The following is a 21,388-nucleotide window of genomic DNA, read 5'->3' as shown; positions in this document are numbered from 1 at the left end:
GCTCTTGTCACTTAATGTATTGAGTAGCACCATTTTAGTTTTGAAGTATAACATATACAGAGAAGTACATGTATCGTAATTGTAAACAGCACCCAGTTTGGGATTCAGGTTATTAACAGTACCCCAGAAACCCCTCTATAACTCCCTTCCAGTAGCCCCTTGCTCCTCAGGGGAAATTACTCTCCTGACTCATAATAGCGTAGATGGCTTTTGCTTTTTGTTGGTCTTTATATAAATTGAATTATACGCTATATACTCTTTTGGTGCTTAGCTTTGCTCAACACTGTTTGTGGAATTAGTCCATGTTGTTGCATTTGGCTGTGAACTGTTTTCATTGCACTGTAATATTCCATTGTGTTAATAGCCCACAGTTGAGCCGTTCTACTGTTGATGCCACATTTAGGTAATTTCTACCTTTTGGCTGTCAAAACAATGCTGGCACTGTTTTTTCCTCTGCAAGAGAAGCCAGAGCTGGAGTAGGTGTGAGGAGCACTGATTTACACCTCTTGAGGACTTAGTGTGAAAGATGGTAGTGCCCAACTATGGTGCCACTCCACACCAGCATGCTACTGCAAGTAATTTATTACTGACCATAAAGTACTAGAAAACCCTGGTATACAATAGATGTAGACAGAGATGTATAGATTAGAGCAGACACACAGTTAATCCTCCCCTGCACATGCTCCCCCCACCACCCTTCCAGTAGGAACACTAGAGTATTTCTTTCCCTGCAAACCTGTGTTCAGGATGTGGGCTTGATGTCCTTGTTCCTGCCCCTCCTGGTGAAACCCCTACTTACTTTGTTGGGGCTCATGTGATCCTCCCACTCTCCTGGTTTTGATCATCTAATCATCTCATTACTACCCACTCTTAAAAAGTCTGATACCTGCCTTTCTCTTCCTACCCACTTCTGTCCTTCCGAGTGTCCAGCTTCTGTGTGGTTTACCCATCTGCATTGAGAGATCCCGGGATAATCCTAATCAAGGCTATGATTTCTCATAGCAAAAGGATACAAAACAAAGTTAGCAAAGAGAAAAGACACGGGCAAAGTCTGGAGGAAACCAGGCCCAAACTTTCTGAGGGGACTTTGAAGTGGAATCACACAGGATGTGCTTTATTCCCCCAGCAACAAGTTGTTACAACACGTGTGGAATGTTGTCTACCAGGGAATCTCATTAGAGACTTAGTGCCCAGGGTTTTGATTGGGGGCTGGCTACGTAGGCACCGTCTGCTTGGCACATCCCAAAATCCCAGAGTTCCAGAAGTAAAGCACAATTAAACCATATTGATTGATCAAACAGTTCAGGCACAGTGAGCCACTCTTACCAGTTCTGGGAATGGTAGAAACCCTCCTGAAATCCAAGTTTCCAGATACCAGCCAAGGACCAAACTTGTAAGCAGGAATTTTAAAGGCTAGCGGTCAGGCCTGGTATGTTAACTCTTCTGGGCGCATCCCACACCCTGGTTCCTGTTCCTTGTACTGGGACCTTTTCCTCTTACCCTCCATCTCCTATCCAAAGCTGTGGACACACCTGGACCCTGCACATGATCGACATCAATTTCATCACTTCTGATTTGTGGATCTCTAGACACCCCACACTCATCTTCCAACTGGCTTACTCAAGAAATAATCCTAGGGGGCACCTGGCTGAACCAGTTGGTGGAGCATGTGACCCTTGATCTCCCGGATTGTGACTTCGAGCCCCACATTGGGTTTAGAGATTACTTAAATAAAATCTTTTAAAAATAAAAAAGGAGGGGAACCTGGGTGGCTGAGGGAGCCTGCTTCTCCCTCTCCTGCTCCCCCTGCTTGTGCCCTCTTTCTGTCAAATAAATAAAATCTTCAAAAATAAATAATAGTAATAAATAAGGGGCACCTGGGGGGGCTCAGTCAGTTAAGCGTCCAACTCTTGATTTCAGCTCGGGTCACGATCTCAGGGTAATGGGATCGAGCCCAACGTCCGACTCCAGGCTCAGCACGGAGTCTGCTTGTCCCTCTGCTCCTCCCCCTGCTTGCTCCCGTGTACTCACTCGCTCTCTCAAATAGATACAATCTTTAAAATAATAAAATAAAAATAAAATCTTTAATAAAAAAAATGATAGTGACCTAACGACTCCCTTGCTTAGTAACTGTTCTTAGCCTGGTGCAAATCTCCAGGTCAAGGATCTTTCTGCTTTGGACTCATTTAGCTCCCACCTTTCTTTTGCTTTCCCCACCACCATCTTCCACCAGCCTAGACTCCAACCATGGTCCATCATTTATCTTGCAATTACCCTGAACCCCCTTATACTGTCTCTTGAGCTGCTTCTGCTCCTGCCTAGAGAAACTTCAACTGTGAAAGCACCCATCCTTTCACACTGCCAGTATTCACCCAGAGGGTTTGATCCTGCAAAAGAGAATCACAATTGAGTAAATTAGTACCACCGTAAATCTGATTACTGCTCTCTACTGGGCCCTCAACATGGCCGCAAAACTGAGTTCTTTCCTTTAATCACCTCTTTACAGTCAACAAAAGGCCTAGCCATCTATTTCAAAGAGAACTAGAGGACATTGGATGGAAACTACTCCCAATACTTAACCACACTCTAAACCAACCCCATCTGCGTGCAGCCTTTTCCTGGTGGCCCTATAAAGAAAAAAAAACAAAAACTCCCACCATTCCCAGACATAAAATACTGATTTACCTCTCTCTGCCTGTATCTTCAACATCTTTCTTGATAAGGAATCCTTTCACTTGCATTTAATTATGCTGGCATACTATATCCTATTGTGTTAATACATATTAATATATAATTGTAAGTATGTAGCATATTTATTATGTTACAAACTCCTTTTTTAAGAAAATGATACTTGGGGCGTCTGGGTGGCTCAGTTAAGTGTCTGCCTTCAGCTCAGGTCATGATCTTGGGGTCCTGGGATCCCTGCATCGGGATCCCTGCTCGGGGGGAGTCTCCTTCTCCCTCTCTCCCTGCCCCTCGCCCTGCTTGTGCTCTCGCGCTCTCTCTCCCACCCTCTCCCTCTCTCTGTCAAATAAATAAATAATCTTTAAAGAAAAGAAAATGGTGCTTGAATCCTACATCCTACCAGCCCCTACCTACCTCTGACAAAATGCCCGGTCTCCCTTTCACTTAACCCACTTGATCTACTCCACCAAATTTTTGGTAAGGTCACCATTGATCTTGAGTGAGCCTTTCCAGTTTTTCTGTCATTCTTGCTTTACAGAAGTGTTTCATACAATTGACCTCTCATCTTCCTGGCTGCCATATTCATCTGGTCCTCTTACCTTCTCCAGCTGCTACTCCTCAGTCTTCTAACCTGATCCTTCACCACCCCATTTTGAAATAATAGTGCTCCTTAGAGTTTTACTTTAGCTTTTTTCTCTTTTAAAGCTGCATACTCTCTGGCCTCAACTTCTATGGCCTTAACTATATGGAGTTATTCTCATATTCACATACCTACCACAGATCTCTTTCTGAGTCTAGACCTGACTTCTTGTTACCTGTCTTTGAAGGTCTTAACAGTAACCTGTCACATTCAATGTCCCCAAACTGAAGTGATCTCCCCTCTACTTTTCTTCCAGCACTCCTTTTATTTTTTTTTTAAGATTTTATTTATTTGAGAGAGAGAAACAGAGATTGTGAGAGAAAGCACAAGGGGGGAGGAGAGGGAGAAGCAGGCTCCCCCGCTCAGCAGGGAGCCCGACGCGGGACTCGATCCCAGGATCATGACCTGAGCCAGAGGCAGATGCCTAACCAACTGAGCCACCCAAGCACCTCTCTTCAGCATTCTTAATCCCAGAATAGAGGAGTGCCAGCTGAGTATACCAGAAATCTGGCAGTCACTCTTTGACACTCCGTTTTCCTTCCACGCTGTACCAGCATCACACCTGTTTGATAGGAGATATATGTGTACATATGTGTTTTTATTTAAATCAAAGATTTTTTTTAAGTGTTTATTTGAGAGAGAGCACGAGTAGAAGGGAAAGGCAAAGGCAGAGGGAGAAGCGGACTCCTCGTTGAGCAGAGAGCCCCATGCAGGGCTTGATCCCAGAACCCTGGGATCAGGGCCTGAGCCGAAGGCAGACACTTTACCAACTGGGCCAGCCAGGCGCCCCTAAATCAGAAAGGATTTTAGTGAAAGGCAGTAGTCATGCTCACAATCTTATCCCTTCCTACCCCTAGTCTTCTGTTTTTAGTTTTGCTGATTTTCTATGGAAAAAGGGAAAGAGTATGTTTATTCGACAAATATTTATTGAGCCCTTACTGTGGAAGAGGTATAGTTGCAATTGCAGGGTAAGCAGCAGTGAACAAAACAAACCTGGGCCTTACTGGGGCTTTTTTTCCACTGAGAGGAGACAAAATAAATGAGTAAAATATGTAATATGTTAAGAAAATCATTGAGTGCTATGAAGGAAAAGCCCCGGGGACAAGAAAGGGTATATGGACTGGAGGATGGATTTCTGCTTCCAATTTAAAATACGTTAGAAAGGGGGTGCCTGAGTGTCTCAGTCGTTGGGCATCTGCCTTCAGCTCAGGTCATGATCTCAGGGTCCTGGGATCGAGTCCTGCGTCGGGCTCCTTGCTTAGCAGGGAGCCTGCTTCTCCCTCTGCCTGCCCCTCCCCCTGCTTGTGTCCTCACTCTCTCTCTGACAAATAAATAAATAAAATATTTTTAAAAGAAAGAATAGGAGGTTAGAGAGGAGGAAGCAAGAGTCCGGTGTAATGATTGTCATTTATTCTGAGGTATAAGCAAGTATAAGGTTTGGAACAGTAGACTGACAATCTGGCTTGAGGAGAACCTCTGGCTATTGTGTTGAGAATAAAGTAGTAGGGCCAGAAGCAGGAAGACCAGTTAGGAGGCCAGGGTAGTAATCCAGAATGTTCTCCCTGCTGCCGAGGCCTTTGTGGCGGAGTCCTGTGGTGTGGGGGCCAGCACGGCGGCCTCAGATTATTTCTCTGACCAAGGCTTTCGTGTATGCTTTCACACAGTTCAAAAAGAGGATTTAGAGTCAAAAGTTTTCCTCTTCGTACTATCCCTCAAACTTAAAATTTACCCTCTTTCCACATGGAGGTGGGTTGTTTCCAGTTTTTGCTCGTACAGAAAGTGCTGCAGTGAAGGACCTCCATGACTTAGTTCACAAATAGGTAAGATAAATCCAATAACTGGAAATTCTGGGTAACAGGAGATATAGCTTTATAATTCTTATAAATATTCCTGTGTTCCCCTCCATATGAGATGATAGCAATTTACACTTCAGCTGGTTTTTGAGGGTGCCTATTACCCATATGGTCACCAGGACGGGGTTACCGCACTTTTGAAAACCTTTGCCAGTCCGTTTGATAAATGAAAAATGTTTTCTCAGTACCCCATGCATTTTACTCAGTGTGTGGTTGGATATTTTTTCTTAAGTAAGTTATTAGTACTTCCTTTTTTAATAAATTTATAAATATTCTCTGATTATTTTTCTTTTAAGATATTAGACTTTTTCTTAGTTATTTACAGTTCTTTTTTATTAGGGAAAAAAATCTTGTTGAAAGTAATACCTGTATATAGTTACTACAAATGAAACAAAGTACCTTATAATAAGTCTGCTTTTCTTACTTAGAGGCAAATACTGTTTCTCTGTATTCTTCTAAATAGTGTCCTTCTTCAAATTTGTGTGTGTGTGTGTGTGTGTGTGTGTGTGTACACACTACCCATATCCCGCTTTTATTAATACATCAGTAGGAAGAGCCTGCATTAACTGTTTTTACTTTGTTTTGTTTTTTCACCTGTTCATCAACTATGGACCTCCTGATAGGAAGATTTACTCTCTTAACCCTTCACACAGAGATTCACACAACCTTCCTCAGTACCTTCAACATATTTATCATAATATTTGATTAAGATAAATACTTAGTAATACTATAACTAAGCAAATACCATTTATGAATGAGACAAATGTATAAACCTCATCTGTATTTCCTTTCTTACAAATCTTTTATTCTTCCTGGCACTAAAAATTACTTTACTTTCACATGTTGGTTGACTTTATTTTTTTTAAGATTTTATTTATTTATGGGGCACCTGGGTGGTTCAGATCATTAAGCGTCTGCCTTCAGCTCATGTCATGATCTCGGGGTCCTGGGATCAAGCCCCGTGTGAGGCTCCCAGCTCAGTGGGGAGTCTGCTTCTCCCTCTCCCTCTCCCTCTGCTCGTGCTCTCTCTGTCTCTCTCTCTCAAATGAATTAATTAAAATATTTTTAAAGATTTTATTTATTTGAGAGAAAGCATACACATGCACAAGTGGGGGAGAGAGGAAGCAGACTCCCTGTGGCACAGGGAGCCCAACACGGGGCTCGATCCCAGGACCCCGAGATCATGACCTGAGCTGAACACAGATGTTTAACCAACTCTGCCACCCAGGTGCCCCTGTTGGTTGACTTCAAAAGCTAGAAACAAATAAGTGGTATCCTGCTATGATTTTGTAAGAATTCTTCAGTACAGAGCCAAGTGGTGTATGCCTTCCCTACAATTCTAGTTTCACAAATACTGTACCTCTCCAAGAAAATATATTACTATTACCAAGATTAAATGGGTTGTCTTTTCTTAGATTCCACCAGTTTCTTAAAATCATCCACATTTTAGGGGCACCTGGGTGGCTCAGTCAGTCAATCTGCCTTCAGCTCAGGTCGTGATCTCAGGGTCCTGGGATCGAATCCTGTGTCAGGTTCCCTGCTCCATAGAGAGTCTGCTTCTCCCTCTGCCCCTCCTCCCACTCGTTCTCTCAATCTCTCTCTCTCTCTCAAATAATAAAGTGAAATATTTAAAATAATAAAAATTTAAAAATATATCGTCCACATTTTAATTTGCTTCATGATTGGATTTGCCTTTCTTCACCAATTTTTTTTAAAGATTTATTTATTTATTTGACAGACAGAGAGCCAGCGAGAGAGGGAACACAAGCAGGGGGAGTGGGAGAGGAAGAAGCAGGCTCCCAGCAGAGCAGGGAGCCTGATGTGGGGCTCGATCCCAGAACCCTGGGATCACGCCCTGAGCTGAAGGCAGACGCTTAACAACTGAGCCACCCAGGCGCCCCTCTTCACCAATTTTTAAATTGTTTTTCCTTTATCTTCTTCCCTTTTCACATTTAATGTACACAAAAGAATATGTAATTGTAATATCATGAGGAACTCTAAGTCTGTTATTTAACACAAAAACTAGTGTTACCAACAACCTGCATCTATGTATTACAGCTCCCCTGTTCATTTGTGCTTCACACAAAAGGAAACCACTATTCTGAATTTTACATGTATTATTGTCTGGGTTGGGGTTATGTTTACAATGTTTATCCCTAGAATTTCTCGTTGGTTTTGCAAATTCTCTCACTCTCTCTCTAATTTTCTCTCTGACTGCCTCTTGTATTCTCTGTTGCTTGGAATCTATTTCATTCTTCTTGAGCTCAACAATTTTCTAATATACTTTAGACGGTTTTTTCCTTGGACCATTACTTTCTCTACAGCTTTTTGTTATTCCTGGAATTGCTGAATGGCCTTCTTCTTTGCTTGTATTTGTTGCTTTTATCATATAATAAAGTTTTTCTAAACCCTCAGCCATACTGCCATTCCAATTTGGTCTATGAAGTCGTCTTTTTTCTCCTAGAGGCTGTTCTATAACTTTCTGCCATCCTACTAAAATCCAAACTGCTTTCGAGATCTTCAGCAAAGTGATGATTCTGGGATTTCTTTTCATTGCTCTCCTGGATGAGAGTCAGAGTTTCATGGATGCCATGTTTTCCATTCCCTTGTTTGCTAGAATTCTTCCTTAGGGAGCTTTCTAAGAAAGTATATGTAAAGGGCCAGATAGTATGGTCTTTGTTACATCATCATCTTTTTTTAATTTAACAACCCTTCAAGAATATAAAGACCACTCTTAGCTCCATAGCTGACCCTTGTCCTAATATGCAGTAGTGCTAAGTGCAATGCCAATCTGATTCTTTTTCATTATAGATGACATGTTCTTTTTCCTCTCTGGAAACTTATCATTGTCCTTTGTGTTTAGAGACTTTATAATGACTTCTCTGGGTCTGGGTCCTTTTTGGTTTATCCCAGTGTTATACTGACCAGTTCGTAGACTCTTGCATTTAAAGATTTGTGTCTCTCCTTTAACTCTTTCTCTAACTACTTCTTGGGTAATTTCTTACTATTGCCACCCACACTGTTCTTTCAGTAAATCTCCCTCTTAACTCAGATGTAAGAGCTTCAAATGCATCCTCTGTGTCTTGGTTTTTTGTGTGGGGGGGGGTTTTTTTCTCATATTTTCTTTCCTTACTGATTGTCAGTCTTGGTTTCCTTCCTATAACATACTTCATTCAAATATCTGAGGACTCTTGGTTGTGTCTCGGTAGAAAGAGGCAGAGTTGTTGCCAGGAGCTCCTTTTGTTTTCAGAATGGTCTTCTGGCAGGGTTTGCTCTAAGGTAGTGAGTGCTCTTTATCCTTGAGATTTCTGAATCCAGAGGTGCCCGTGATATTCACAGATCCCACAGATAGCTGCAGAGAAGAATCTTCCTTTTGTTTGTTTTTCCGAGCAATTTGTTCCCTAATTACGGGTCATTCTACTTTCAGCAGTGAGAGGATTATTCACCGCTTTTGTGCAGACAGACCTAAAATTAGTTTTTCTGTCTTCAGACCTCCTTCTCACTCTTACCCTCTTGTCAGTACCTGCCGCCTCAGAGTCTGAAGCATTTCGGAGTCCAGACAGGTGGCCCCTCCTGCACAGAAGCACCCTCAGGCATGGTCCAGGCGGCTGCACCCTCTGCTCTGCCCTGGGTCACTAAGCTTACTCCTGATGCTCTAACCAGTCTAGAGATTTGTTGAAAAATACCTCACAGATTCCTTTCTGCCCAATTCTATTTATATTACAAACAGTATTTTACTCATGTAATGACCTTTTAATCTAGTTTTTTTTTTTTAAGATTTTATTTATTTATTTGAGAGAGAGCACAAGCAGGGGGAGCAGCAGGCAGAGGCAGAGGGAGAGGGAGAAGCGGCTCCCCCTGCTTGTGCTCTCTGTCTCTCTCTCTCTCAAATAAATAAATAAAATCTTAAAAAAAAAAAAGAAGAAGAAAACATTTATAGTTGGTTTACCATCTTGAGCCAGAAATCCGTTGACCTCTGCCCTGGTTTGAAGTACCTTCAGCTCTTGTATGTATTACTGCAGTAACTTCATCAGTCCCCTTCCATCCATACTGCACTCCTCCAATTCATTTTCTATGCAGCAGCTGGAATGAATTTTTGGGAACTCACATCTGAGCATCAAATGATATCCCATGTCTTAGAGAAAGGCCTCTAATGTGAAGGCCTCAAGAGACTGTCCTACTGGAAATTCTATCACCGCAACTATGTATGGTCTGATATGGACGTGGTCATGGTGTCAAGGAGCCAGACCCATGCTACTCACAAGAGCCAGCCCCTGAGCGGGGCCTCTTCTCTCCGCAAGGCCTCAGCCCTGGTTTAGGCCTCTGAGTCACAGATCTAAAAATAAGGCACGAGGCTGTGAGCTAGCGGGCCGCTGCACACCTCTGGTTCTCTGGCTCGGTGGTGTTCCGCAGCAGTGAGTCCCCATGTCCAGCACTGCTACTGCTCCAGACAGCCTGGAAATTCGGCTCAGCTCCCCCAGGGACTAGGCCTCCGAGCTGCCTGTAAACGCTGGACTTAAAGTTGTGAGTGACCAGAACCTCAGACCTGTTCTCTGCAAGTGTCTAGAGTTTCTTGACAAAACAAGAAATGCCGGGCCAGCCCATAATTTAACATCTCGCTAAATGAGTCCGAGTCAGAGGCCTCTCTGTTCTTTGGTTTCCAGACTCAGTGGGTTTGCTCTGCAGCTTTTGTCAACCCAGATGTTGACTTACGCTCAAAACCTACCCAGTGTCTGGGCCGGCTTACTTTTCTCTTCCAGCTGCTACTTGGTTTAAATGTGGAAGTCCTGGAGACTTCAGCCTTCCATGGAACTGAGATGGGCCACTGTCCTGGTGTCTATCCCTAGCAGTCAGAAGATGGCTGCTTTTTGTTTTCCCAGGAATGGAAAGGAGTTGTCAGACATGCTCATTTTTGCATTATCCCGAATTGAACTTACCTTGTTCTTGCTTAACTTAAGGAGGCAGGGAAGTATAGAACCAAATATTAGCACAAGTAATGTCTGTCACAGCCAACTACCAGAAAAGGACAGCCAGCTACAGATGACCTGGCAAGGATGAGCCCACACAGACTGTTGGTGGAAAGGCTGGCAGTACCCCAGCAATTGCTGGCATGAGCCCCAGGGTGCCTTCTGGAGCAGGCTGACATCTTTTCACATTTGATTCCCCACCCCCTTCTGCTATGAACAAACTGGGTATGCACATAGTTTTCAGCCTTTTCAAAAGGAAAGAGATTTTTTTCTCTAATTCAGCAAATTAGGAATAGATGGAAACTTAATCTAATAAAGGATATTTACCAAAAATGTTAGGCAATATTACATGTAATGGTGAAATATTGAACTCTTGTCTTGAAACTGGTGTCAACTATCACCACTTACATTTAGCACTGTATTGGCCATCCTGGCTAGTGCAAAAAGGTATGAAAAAAAAATAATGGGTACAAAGATTGGGAAAAAGAGAAAACTAGTATTTGTAACATGACCTGATGGGATATGTACAAAATCCAAACCTATATCCAAACTACTATAATTAATAAGTGAATTATCAACATATACAAAAGTCATTTGTTTTTATAAATAAGCACCAAGTAATTAGAAAATGATAAGTTAAAATATTACCATTTATAATAGTACCCTACCCCAAAAAATCAAATACCTAGTAATCTAACAAAAGATGTGCAAGAAAGACCTTTACACTGCTGGGGCGCCTGGGTGGCTCAGTCATTAAGTGTCTGCCTTCTGCTCGGGTCATGATCCCAGGGTCCTGGGATTGAGCCCTGTATCAGGCTCACTGCTCAGCAGGAAGCCTGCTTCTCCCTCTGCCTCTCCCCCTGCTTGTGTTCCCTCTCTTGCTGTGTCTCTCTGTCAAATGAACAAAATCTTAAAAAAAAAAAAAAAAAAAAGACCTTTACACTGCAAATTACAGAACATTTCCAAGAGAAAAATAGGGTCCTATCTTTAAGACCTTGGACTAGGCAAAGAAGACACCAAGCAAAAAGTGATAACCATAAAAGAGAAAAATGTTGATAAGTGACTTCATTCGAGTAAAAATTATCAAAAGAAAGTGAAAATGGGAGCCACAGCTTAGGAGGAGATATTTACATCATGTCATACTAGCCATCAAAGAGCTCATACCCAGAATATATAAAGAACTACAAGGCTGCTTTATTTAAAAGAAAAAAAAACAACAATTCAATTTTTAAAATCTTGAACAGACAATAAGAATATTCAGATATCTAATTAACATGTGAAAACATTCTTGACATTTTGTCATCAAAGAAATGCAAATGCAAACCACAGAGAGATACCATTCTACCCCCACAAAAATGACAAACTTTTTTGAAGACCACAATGTCAAGTGTTGGTGAGGAAGTGGAAGAGCTGGGATGGACACACTTTGATGGTGGCAGTGTAAACTGGTACAACCATTTTGGAAAGCTAATGGGTAGTGTCTACTAAAACTAAATATATATGTAGTTATGATCCAGCAGTTTCGCTGTTGGGTATGTACCCAGTAGCAGTGATCAGCTTATGTCCACCCAAAGACAGACAGGAATGTTCATAGTAATCATAATAGCCAAAACCTGGAAATAACACAAATGTTCAACAACAATAGAACGAGGAGTGGTATGTTCATCAATGGAATACAGTGAAAAAAAATTAAAACTTGTTCTACGCAACATAAATGAATCTTACAGACATCATGATGAGTGAAAGAAGCCAGGCACAGAGAGTACATACTACCTGATTTCATCTACGGGAAACTCAAAACGGGCAAAACTAATCTATAACGGTAGAGATGGGGGCGCCTGGGTGGCACAGCAGTTAAGCGTCTGCCTTCGGCTCAGGGCGTGATCCCGGTGTTATGGGATCGAGCCCCACATCAGGCTCCTCTGCTGGGAGCCTGCTTCTTCCTCTCCCACTCCCCCTGCTTGTGTTCCCTTTCTCGCTGGCTGTCTCTATCTCTGTCGAATGAATAAATAAAATCTTTAAAAAAAATAAATAACAGTAGAGATGAAGTAGCAGTTATCTTTGGGGGAGGCAGGGCCTGCTCAAGTCTTCTATCTTGATTGGGATGTTGACTACCGTGTGTATATATGAGTGAAAGTTTAAGCTGTGCCCTTAAGATTTATGTACTTGATGTAAATTGAACATCAGTATAGAAGATCCGTGGAAGGGGACCTTGGATTCTCTCCGTTGCCCTTGCCCTTTGATACCACACACAGGCCCCTGAGAGCCTTGCTAACTCCGTTCACCTCTGTCTCTCCACCCCCCTCACCCCTGCCAGTGCTATGGAAACAAATTTTTGCATCAAACTCTCCAGTGACTTCCTGTTTCTCTTAAGAGCCATCCTGCCCAGCCTGTCTTGTATGATCTAGTCCCCGGGGAATTCCCTTTGCCTTCCCTTGGTTCCTAAAATGAGCCAAATTCCTTGCTTCAGGGCCCTTGTACAGGCAGTTCCTTTCATCTGGAGGTTTTCCCCAACTACAGTTGACCCTGGAACATTGCCGAGATTTGGGGTGCTGACCACCCACACACAGTAAAAAAAATCCACGTATAACTTTTGGCTCCCCTAAAACTTAATAGCCTACTGTGGACCAAAAGCCTTACCGGTAACGTAAACAGTTGATTAGCATGTAGTTTGTATGTTATATGTATTATACACTGTATTCTTACAATACAGCTGGAGAAAAGAATGTCATTAAGAAAATCATAACAGGGGACGCCTGGGTGGCTCAGTCCTGGGATCAAGCCCGCATTGGGCTTCCTGCTCAGCAGGGTGCCTGCTTCTCCCTCTCTCCCTCTGCCCCTCCCCCACTGCTCGGGCTCTCTCTGTCTCAAATAAATAAATAAAATCTTAAAAAAAAAAAAAAAAGGAATCATAAGAGAAAATCCAGAACCGTGTTGTAAAAAATTCACCTGTAAGTGGGCCCACACAGTTCAAACCTGTGCTGTTCAAGGGTCAACTTTAATTGCTTCTCATTCTTCAAATGCCAGTTTAAACATTACATTTTCAGGGATGCTTTCCAGGACCTTCCAGAATCTGTTAAGCTCTCCTTGCAAGTCTCCTGGCATTTTTTTCTTCACTGCAACAGGTTCTCATTGTGCTTGCATGTTTGTGTTAGATTGCTCTTTGTGGCTCTTGTTTGTTCAACTCAGTCTACCCCCTCAAATGAGCCGAAGGATCGCTTTTGTCTTATTCACCACTCCATCCCCAGTACCAGGCACAGTGCCTGGCCCATAGTAGGTGCTCAGACACGTGGTGACTAAGTGAGGAAGCCACTTCGTGAACGCCTGCTGTTTGCTATATGCAGCACCCAGTGCTGGAGAGTTGGCTGAGTATGAGATGAACGTTGTCTAAGCTCACAGCCCTGAAAGGGCAAAACTTACAGTTTTGTGGGATAAATACTGTAACGGGGAAAGTAGACAGCTGGGGATTTCAGAGCAGGCTTCCTGGAGGAGGAGGAGGAGGCCCATGAGGTCATGCTTTAAAGACCCTCATGACCATAGGCCTGTTCTGGGAGGGGGGCCAACTTGTGACAGCTTCTGGACTCATGGTTCTCTTGGATTTGCCTGTCACTGCACCTGGGGAGATGTGGAATCAGCTTGAATTGCCAGTTTTATGAGATCACGGGTAATCTCAATTCTTTTTACTGATCTGATAGGCTTTGTGTGAGGTGATGTTTTTTTTTACTTCCAGGGTTTCTCCATATATGCTGAGGGCTACCTGGCTCCCTTTCAATCAGCCCAATCTCCTTGGTGATTCTGGTCGAAGCTCAGAGCTTTGGCAAGTGAAAGGTGGCTTTTATTTTTGTCGGCTCCCTCCTCAGTCCTCACTGTTGGCTCAGAACTGGATGCTACTGACCCTCAGAGTGACTGTGTTTCATTGTTTTGCACTTTACCAGCAATGTTTCATGGTCGAGAAATCATTCTAGGTTAGGAGCCAAATCGTAGTGTATCAACTCAGCCTTTCCCCAGATATTTCTAATAACTTGGCTTAAAAAAGTGATTTGGTTCTGCCCAGCTTTGCCCCTAAATGGAAGGCACGAGTACTTGGCAGCTGTGCGGGTTAGGGTTAAGGTTAGGTGCCCCATTGCCCGGCAGTGAGAAGCCTGGGGGTCTGGGCCCTGAGCCCATCTCTCCCCATGGAGTGAGTGGGGGTTGCTGGGGAGGGGGAAGGCCCCCTGTCGTATCTCATCACTCAAACATCCACTGCTTTCTGACCTGGCTGGAACACCTGCTTGTCCAAACTGCACGTGGGAAGCAGCCAGCTTGTCTGAAGCTTATGTGCCCCTGCCCTCCAGCACCTACATCATCCCACAACTCTTTGGAAGGGAGTCGGGGTTCTGCGGCCAGTCGCTAAGGTCTCACACATCACCATCACCACTAGAAATTCAGCCCATGGCAGTTCACTGCCCCTGCTTGCTAGCGCTTGAAGACCCACTTGAAACGCCCTAACTGGACCGTAACTAGGGGCAACCACACGTAGAGATCTCTAAGTGGGGCCAGACAGGACCATCAGGGTTGTCAGGCTGGAGGGCTCCAGCACAATGTGTTGCAGAAAAGAAGACCCAGCTCCTGAGGCCGTCCTCGCCACGGGGTCCGAGGGTGCACGCAAGTGGCAGGGTAGCAGTCTGTGAGTTACTCCCGGGCATCAGGACGGCGGCCAAGGACGGCCATTCTAGTGGCCACAGTGCCCTTTTTGTTAGGGCTAATAAATCCCCTCTTGTTTCCGTGACGAGGAGGTGGGGTTATTACGTTTCGATAACCAAAAGAAAGTCGCCCGCACAAGAAAGGGGACAGAGTTCTGCTTTCTTCGACAGGATGGACCGGAGAAGGTCTCTCAGGCCCCTCCATCTTGGCCCCCTGATGGCTGTACACATCTGAGGGGGATTTTCATCAACGTAATTGTTCAGAACTCCCAACGAGGGTTTGAGGCTGAACTTTCCACAGGCCACGGAATCGACTCCGCAACTCTTCTCTCGCTGTTCTTGGGAGACACGTCTTGCCGGACCAGAACCACGGCAGAGACCTTCTGAGCAAGGGCAGTGTCCACGGCCGGTTCGCATACAGGAACCTGAGGAGAGTAGGGCCTTGGCTCTGTCGGCAATGGAGAGCCGACCCTGGCTTTCAGGATAACTTGACCCGAAGGCCATAGTACCTAAGGCTTCACCAGTACCAGTACCAGTACCAGTACCAGTACCAGAAGCTTGCCTGGTTCCCTCCCCAGCATACCGTCCTTTCCTGCCTATGAGCCCTTGGACCCCTTGGAAGTCTGTGCGGCCTGGAATACACGCCTCTCCACTGTGAGACCTTCACAGCTGATCACTGTGGTGGGCATAGCCGCCAGGGTGGTCCCTAGTCCCTCCAGCAGCTCCCCCCCAACCCCTCCACATAACCCAGGCACCTCTGTTTCACCCAGCCCCAAAGAGCCCCCAGGAGCCCCCGGCAGCTTGTCCTGCCTGTATCTTGCATGTTCCCTATGGTACCAGGCCTCCTGTCCTGGCTACAGGGGAAGGGGCCTGGACTCCTGGGGTCCAGCCCCCCCCATCAGGGATCTTCCAGAATGCTGGCTGGCCCCAGCCCCGCAGAACAATGAAAAGCAACCTGGGATCTTAGAGGTGTGGGTGGACAGAAGCAGATGGCTCTTCCTGGCAAGGGCCTCTTGGCCACAGCATGACCATTTCCAGCCAGTGAAGAAAGGAGACCAGGATGCTCAGATGCTTACACACAGGGGAAAGGGAGGGGTGGGGAGTGACTTCCTCAGGGAAGCAGTCTGGAGACTGGGGGAGAAGTTTCCCCTTCAGCACATGACTCATGCCGCCCTCTCCCCCTTTCCTGCTTGGGCCACGCCACTCAAGCTAGACTAGACTGGCCTCGCCCCAGCCTCTCTCCATGCCCAGCAGACAGCCGGTTGCTCCGTGTCCAGAACGTCTGGCCAGCCCTCTCTAGACTAGCTCCCCAATCCTGTGGATTCTGGAATGCAGCTACCCTTCCTGGGGCTCCTGGTCCATATTGCAGCATTCACACTCTGCCCAGGGGAGACCAGTAAAGTAGAGGAGAAAAGGTACTCTCTCCAAACCAACCTCATTGCCCCCTGCCCCACCCTCCAAAACTTGGCTCGGATAATCCCTTCCCTGAAGGCTCTTCTTTCAGACATGCCCGCTAAAACTAACATGTAAAAGCCCAGCCTGGGAGCCCTGGCTTCTACTGCCACGAAGAACGCATAAGCCAACAGTAATAACCTTGGCTGTTTAAGAAATTAGTTCTCTCATTCCTCATGAGCCCCTCTGTGTGGATGTCTGTATTCTGCAGCTTTTCATGTTAGGAATGTGACTCTGCTTTTCTTTTTTTCCTCAGCAAAGAGAGGCATCTCATACCAAGGTCAAAGTGCATCTCTGACCCATCTCCCTAACGCAGAGCTCTTCTGTCACTGAGGAACTCCTGAAATTTTGTTCTCACTTCCCACGGTGATGACCTCCAAGGCTCTCATTCCTTCCATGGGATCTGGCTCCCACCAACTGTGCCTCTAACCAGATACACAGGGGGTCAGGTGGATTCAGGAAGAGACCCTGTTCCCGGCCTGTGCCTTCTTGGCCTCCTAAGTGGCAAATTGAGGTGCTGGTCTGGTGGTCTCTGGGATGCTATCCTATCCCTTTGTGCGTGTTAAGGGTCCAATCACAGACCTCTCTGCAGAGCTGAAGGATCACAGCTTCTGTCCCTGAAAACGTGGGGACCCCAGGAGGGCCTTGTCTCCATCTCTAGACCCTGTGGGCTCCATCCTCTTTTCTTGGCACTCCTGTGCACGGGAGCTTGGAATGAAGAGGTGACATGACATGACCAATGTCTCAGACCTGTCTGTGGGTACGTGGATGTTTTTTCCCTCCTTCTCCATATATATGTGTATTTGATGAAGGAAACCAAATCCTTCAAACCTCTAGGAGGTAGGTATGATAGCCATAGAAGTACTTGCAAAGCAGAGTTGAGATGTGCACAGTACAAAATGTCCTCAAGTAAGCTTGAGAAGTCCAAGATGGCCTGGCACTCAGAGCACCACAGAAGGGCCCCAAGGTTGACAACATTCACACCGAGCCCAAATATGACCCAAACCGAATATAACACTACGTTGATTATACTTCAATGAAAAGAAACCAAAGACAAGAAAAAAGAACCACATACATGGCAGAATGGGTCTCTAGAACCTCCTGGTCCTGAATGGAAGTCTATAGAAGGGGCCCAGATAGAGCTGGGCACAAGGAGTTTCCAGCACATCACTTTGGGACCATGAGGCTTGGAGTGAAGAGAACAGCAGTGGTTAAGCACGTGCATCAGAGCCTGCCACGTGTGGAAGGAGCCTCCTAAAGTCTCAGGCAGTGTTTACCACGTGCTTCTGACACAGCCACTAGAGGCACCTGGGGCCTGTGTTAGGAGCTAGGAGGACCTCCAAATGGTGGACAGGTGTGTCCTGAAACTGCAGGAACCACAGTTGGCCCACATAGAAGCCTCCACAGGTAAGAAGAACCCAGCACCCAGAGACACTTCCTCCAACCCAGCTGTATTCTCCCGCCTCACGTCTCTCCTCTTGTAGCTTGGGTTCCAAGCCCATCACGTCTGTAACACTTTGCTCCACTCTCTGTATTCAACTGCCAGATGAATCCTCGCTTCACCTTCTTCCCTTTGACCTGAAGGCTGCTGGGGGAAGTCACTTCCTAGGGAAGAGGGCTCTACTCTGAATTAATGACTATCAACCTGAAATAGATCCTCAGTGCAAGCTGTAACTTTGACCACATTTCCCCTTCTACTCCCCTTTCTGCCTTCAGATCTTTCTTACTCTCCTCACACCTCTGTCCTCAAGCTCCCCTCTCTCTCTGCTGCAAAGCAATTTTTTTTTTAGAGAAGGAGAGAGAGAATCTCAAGCAGGCTCCATGCCCAGCAGCACAGAGCCTGATGGGGGCCTGAACCCATGACCCTGAGATCACGACCTCAGCCAAAACCAAGAGTTGGATGCTCAACCGACTAAGCTTTGCAGATGCCCCTGCTGCAAAGCATCTTAGACCCTCTGGAGCCTTTTCAGAACCTCACAAAATGACCATATGTCTCTACTGTATACTCAGCCTCTTTCTGTTAACGGGATCCTCTTCTCTGGCATTGAAATGTGTTTAAATTTCTTCCACTTTACAAAAACAATCTCCAAACGGGCACCTGCCTGGTTCAGCTGGTGGAGCATGAGACTCTTGATCTAGGGTCCTGAGTTCAAGCCCCATATTGGGCGTAGAGTTTACTTAAAACAAAATGAAACAAAAGCACTAAAAAATCTCCCCTCGACCTAAACTCATGTTCAGCTCCTCCCCACAGCTTCGTCACCCACCTAAGCCCCAGTGACATCCCCGGCACTCTCCTAAGCTCCAGACCCTCTTCCCGAAGTGCCTCCTTGGGGCATCCTCCTTGATTTCATGTTCACAGCAGAACTCATGGCCTTCTTTCTATCTTCCACCCTTCCAGATGCGGTCTTCAGGAACTTCCCAGCACTGAGTGTTACCACTACAATGGTTTGTCCCAGAGAGGAGAAATCCAGGATTCCCTTCTCTTCCTGACCCTCCATATCCATTTCATCACTGACTTGCATTGGCTTTACTCCCTGATGTCACCACCATAGTCTGTGAGTGGATTTCCCAGTGAGGTTCACATACCCACTAGTGTAAGAAAGCCGTCTATTAGAGTACAGGAAGAAAATATTAGAACTTCTATATAGACTGCTTTCTTTCTAGTCTTTTAAAATTCTTTATTTCTGTTACATAATGTAAATAGTATATGAGTAGTGTAGTGGATATATGGGCACACCTGGACATTTCCAGATTTGGTTCCAGACCACCATAATTAAGCCAATATTGCAATAAAGTGAGTCAAATGAATTTTATGTTTGTTACAGTGCATATGAAAGTTATGTTTACACAAGACTATAGCTAAGTGTGGAATAACATTATGTCTAAGAAAACAACATATATACCTTAATTAAAAAATACTTTATTGCTGGGGCGCCTGGGTGGCTCAGTCAGTTAAGTGTCCAACTCTTGATTTCGGCTCAGGTCATGATCTCAGGTCGTGGGCATGGAGACTACCTAAGATGCTCCCTCTCTCTTCTTTCTGCCCTTCCCCTCCCACTCTTTCTCAAAACAACAACAACAACAACAAAAACCAGCCCAAACTTAATAAAGTGCCAACCATCATCTGAGCTTTCTTTGAGTCATAATCACTGATCATAGATAACCATAACAAATAAAATAATAATGAAAAAGTTTGAAATATTGGGAGAATGACCAAAATGTGCATAGAGACACAAAGTGAGCAAATGCTGTTGGAAAAACGGCACCCATAGACTGCTCTACGCAGAGTTGCCACGAACGTTCAATTTGTAAAAAATGTTGTTTCTGCAAATTGCAATAAAAGGAAACATATTAAAATGAGGCATGCTTGTATGTAATTTATTAATTAAATCTAGGTGATATTCAAACTTGTTTTCTAATAGAAGTCCAACAACAACAACATTTTGAAAGCCCTGGTCTAAATCAGAATCATTTTTTGCTTGGACCATCAAAATAGCCTCCTGACATATATTTTATACACACAACTCACCACTTTAGCCATTTTAAGGATAGTTTTGATGTGGTTGTGCATCAGCACTACATTCATCTCCAGAACTTATCTTCGCACACTGAGACACTATTCCCATTAAATACAAACTCCCCGTGCCCCCCTCTCCCCACTCCCTGACAACTGCCTTCTACTTGCTGTCTCTATGAACTTGCCTACTCTAGGTATCTCATATAAGTGGAATTGTAGAATATTTGTCCTTTTGTGACTGGCTTATTTATTACTTAGTATAATGTTTCATGGTTCATACATTTGTAGCATGTGTCAGAATTTCCCTCCTTTTTAAGGCTGAGTAATATTCCGATGCATGGATAGACCATATTTTGTTTATCCACTCATCCATCAATGGACATCTGGCTTGCTTCCACCTTTTTGACTCTCAGGAATAAATGCTGCTATGAACATGGGTAAAGAAATCTACATCCACTCTTGCCTCCCCCTCTCTAGTCCTTCCCTGCAACAGTAGCCCAAGTAATCCCTTTAAGCCCGCAAGTATGGTAGAATCACCCCTTGCTTAAAATTTACTAGTTCCCCAAAGCTCTCAGGCAAGATCTTACTACCCTAGTTTCTTAAACACAAAGCCATTGAAGACACCTGCTGTTTCTTCTGTCCTAACCATGATTACCTCTCTGCTTCTCCAAGTTGTTTTCTTCCTTCTCCTCTTTAGGACCTCAACTCCTGCTCTATTTCCTGGGGGAAGAATTCCCTGATCTCCCTCCTACACTAGGTCAGGGGACTCTCTCCCCCCTGCCTCTTCCACTTTCCCCTGCTACCACTTGCCACAGCTGGCACTATCTCATCACGTGTACTTGTGACAATTTTCATTGTGTTTCCACTAGAGAATAAACCTATGAGGGCGAGGGCATTCATTACGCGGTCCCTACTGTGCCTGTCAGGACCGGGCATCCAGTAAGCACTCAATATTTTAGTATTCTATTTCAATAATAAATACGTGAGGACGCAGCTAACGCCGCCCGCCCTAGGGCCAAGCCGTAGTGGAGGATGGGGGTGGCCCTTTGGGCTCTGGACGCCGGTCCTCAACCCCCGCCCTAGCTGTCCCACCGGGAGGTCCTCGTCACCTGGGGTAGGAAGCTCAAGGCCGCCCCCTCCCGGCTCGCGCGAGAGGGGTCGGCTTCGAGGCCCCGGGTCCGCAGCCACTCCGGCGTCCGCCTGGGGCGGGGGCGGGGCCGGCCCGGAGACGTCACTTCCGGTGTACACAGCCGGTCCGGGCGGTGCGCTGGGGGCCGAGGCGCGTCGCAGGTGAGGAGCGGGCGCGAGCGGGCGCTCCCTGGCGCAGGCAGGCGGGCGGGCTAGGGGGTGGCCGGTGGGCTGCGGCCGGGGCTGGTGACGGGACGAGCTCGCGGGGCGCCGCTCCCCTTGGGGCTGCGGGGCCGCGGGGCCATGGGCTCCCGCCCCTTGCCCGTCTGCTGTGGAGGACGCCGGGCTCTGGGGGCGCTGGCCGGGCGGACGGAAGCCCGGAGGGGCCTGCCGGCTCGTGCCCGGGACCGGGGGTGCCGCGGGACCCTGCAGACGCGGGATGGGAGGGGCGGGGGCGCTCCCTC

General features: G+C 45.8%; 1 protein-coding gene and 1 long non-coding RNA gene across 3 annotated transcripts in view; both read left to right on the top strand.

The window, feature by feature from the left end:
- The first annotated feature begins 12,993 nt into the window (after positions 1–12,993).
- On the top strand, positions 12,994–19,639 carry LOC117795215. The gene is made up of 2 exons (XR_004619099.1): positions 12,994–17,686; positions 18,678–19,639. It is a non-coding gene; the product is annotated as an uncharacterized LOC117795215 (long non-coding RNA).
- Positions 19,640–20,996: 1,357 nt separating this feature from the next.
- Positions 20,997–21,388, top strand: part of GARRE1 (granule associated Rac and RHOG effector 1) — an 82,440-nt gene continuing 82,048 nt past the window's right edge. Inside the window, exon 1 of one of the 2 annotated variants that reach the window (XM_034639328.1) lies at positions 20,997–21,086. The gene's annotated coding sequence lies outside the window, so the exon portion shown is untranslated. The remainder of the gene's footprint in view (positions 21,087–21,388) is intronic. The other variant, XM_034639327.1, reaches the window with a different exon arrangement.

This window comes from Ailuropoda melanoleuca, chromosome 12, assembly GCF_002007445.2.
Source record: "Ailuropoda melanoleuca isolate Jingjing chromosome 12, ASM200744v2, whole genome shotgun sequence".
Classification (NCBI taxonomy): Eukaryota; Metazoa; Chordata; class Mammalia; order Carnivora; family Ursidae; genus Ailuropoda; species Ailuropoda melanoleuca.
Note: the sequence above shows the minus strand (reverse complement) of the source record. Positions and strands in the feature narration are given on the sequence as shown.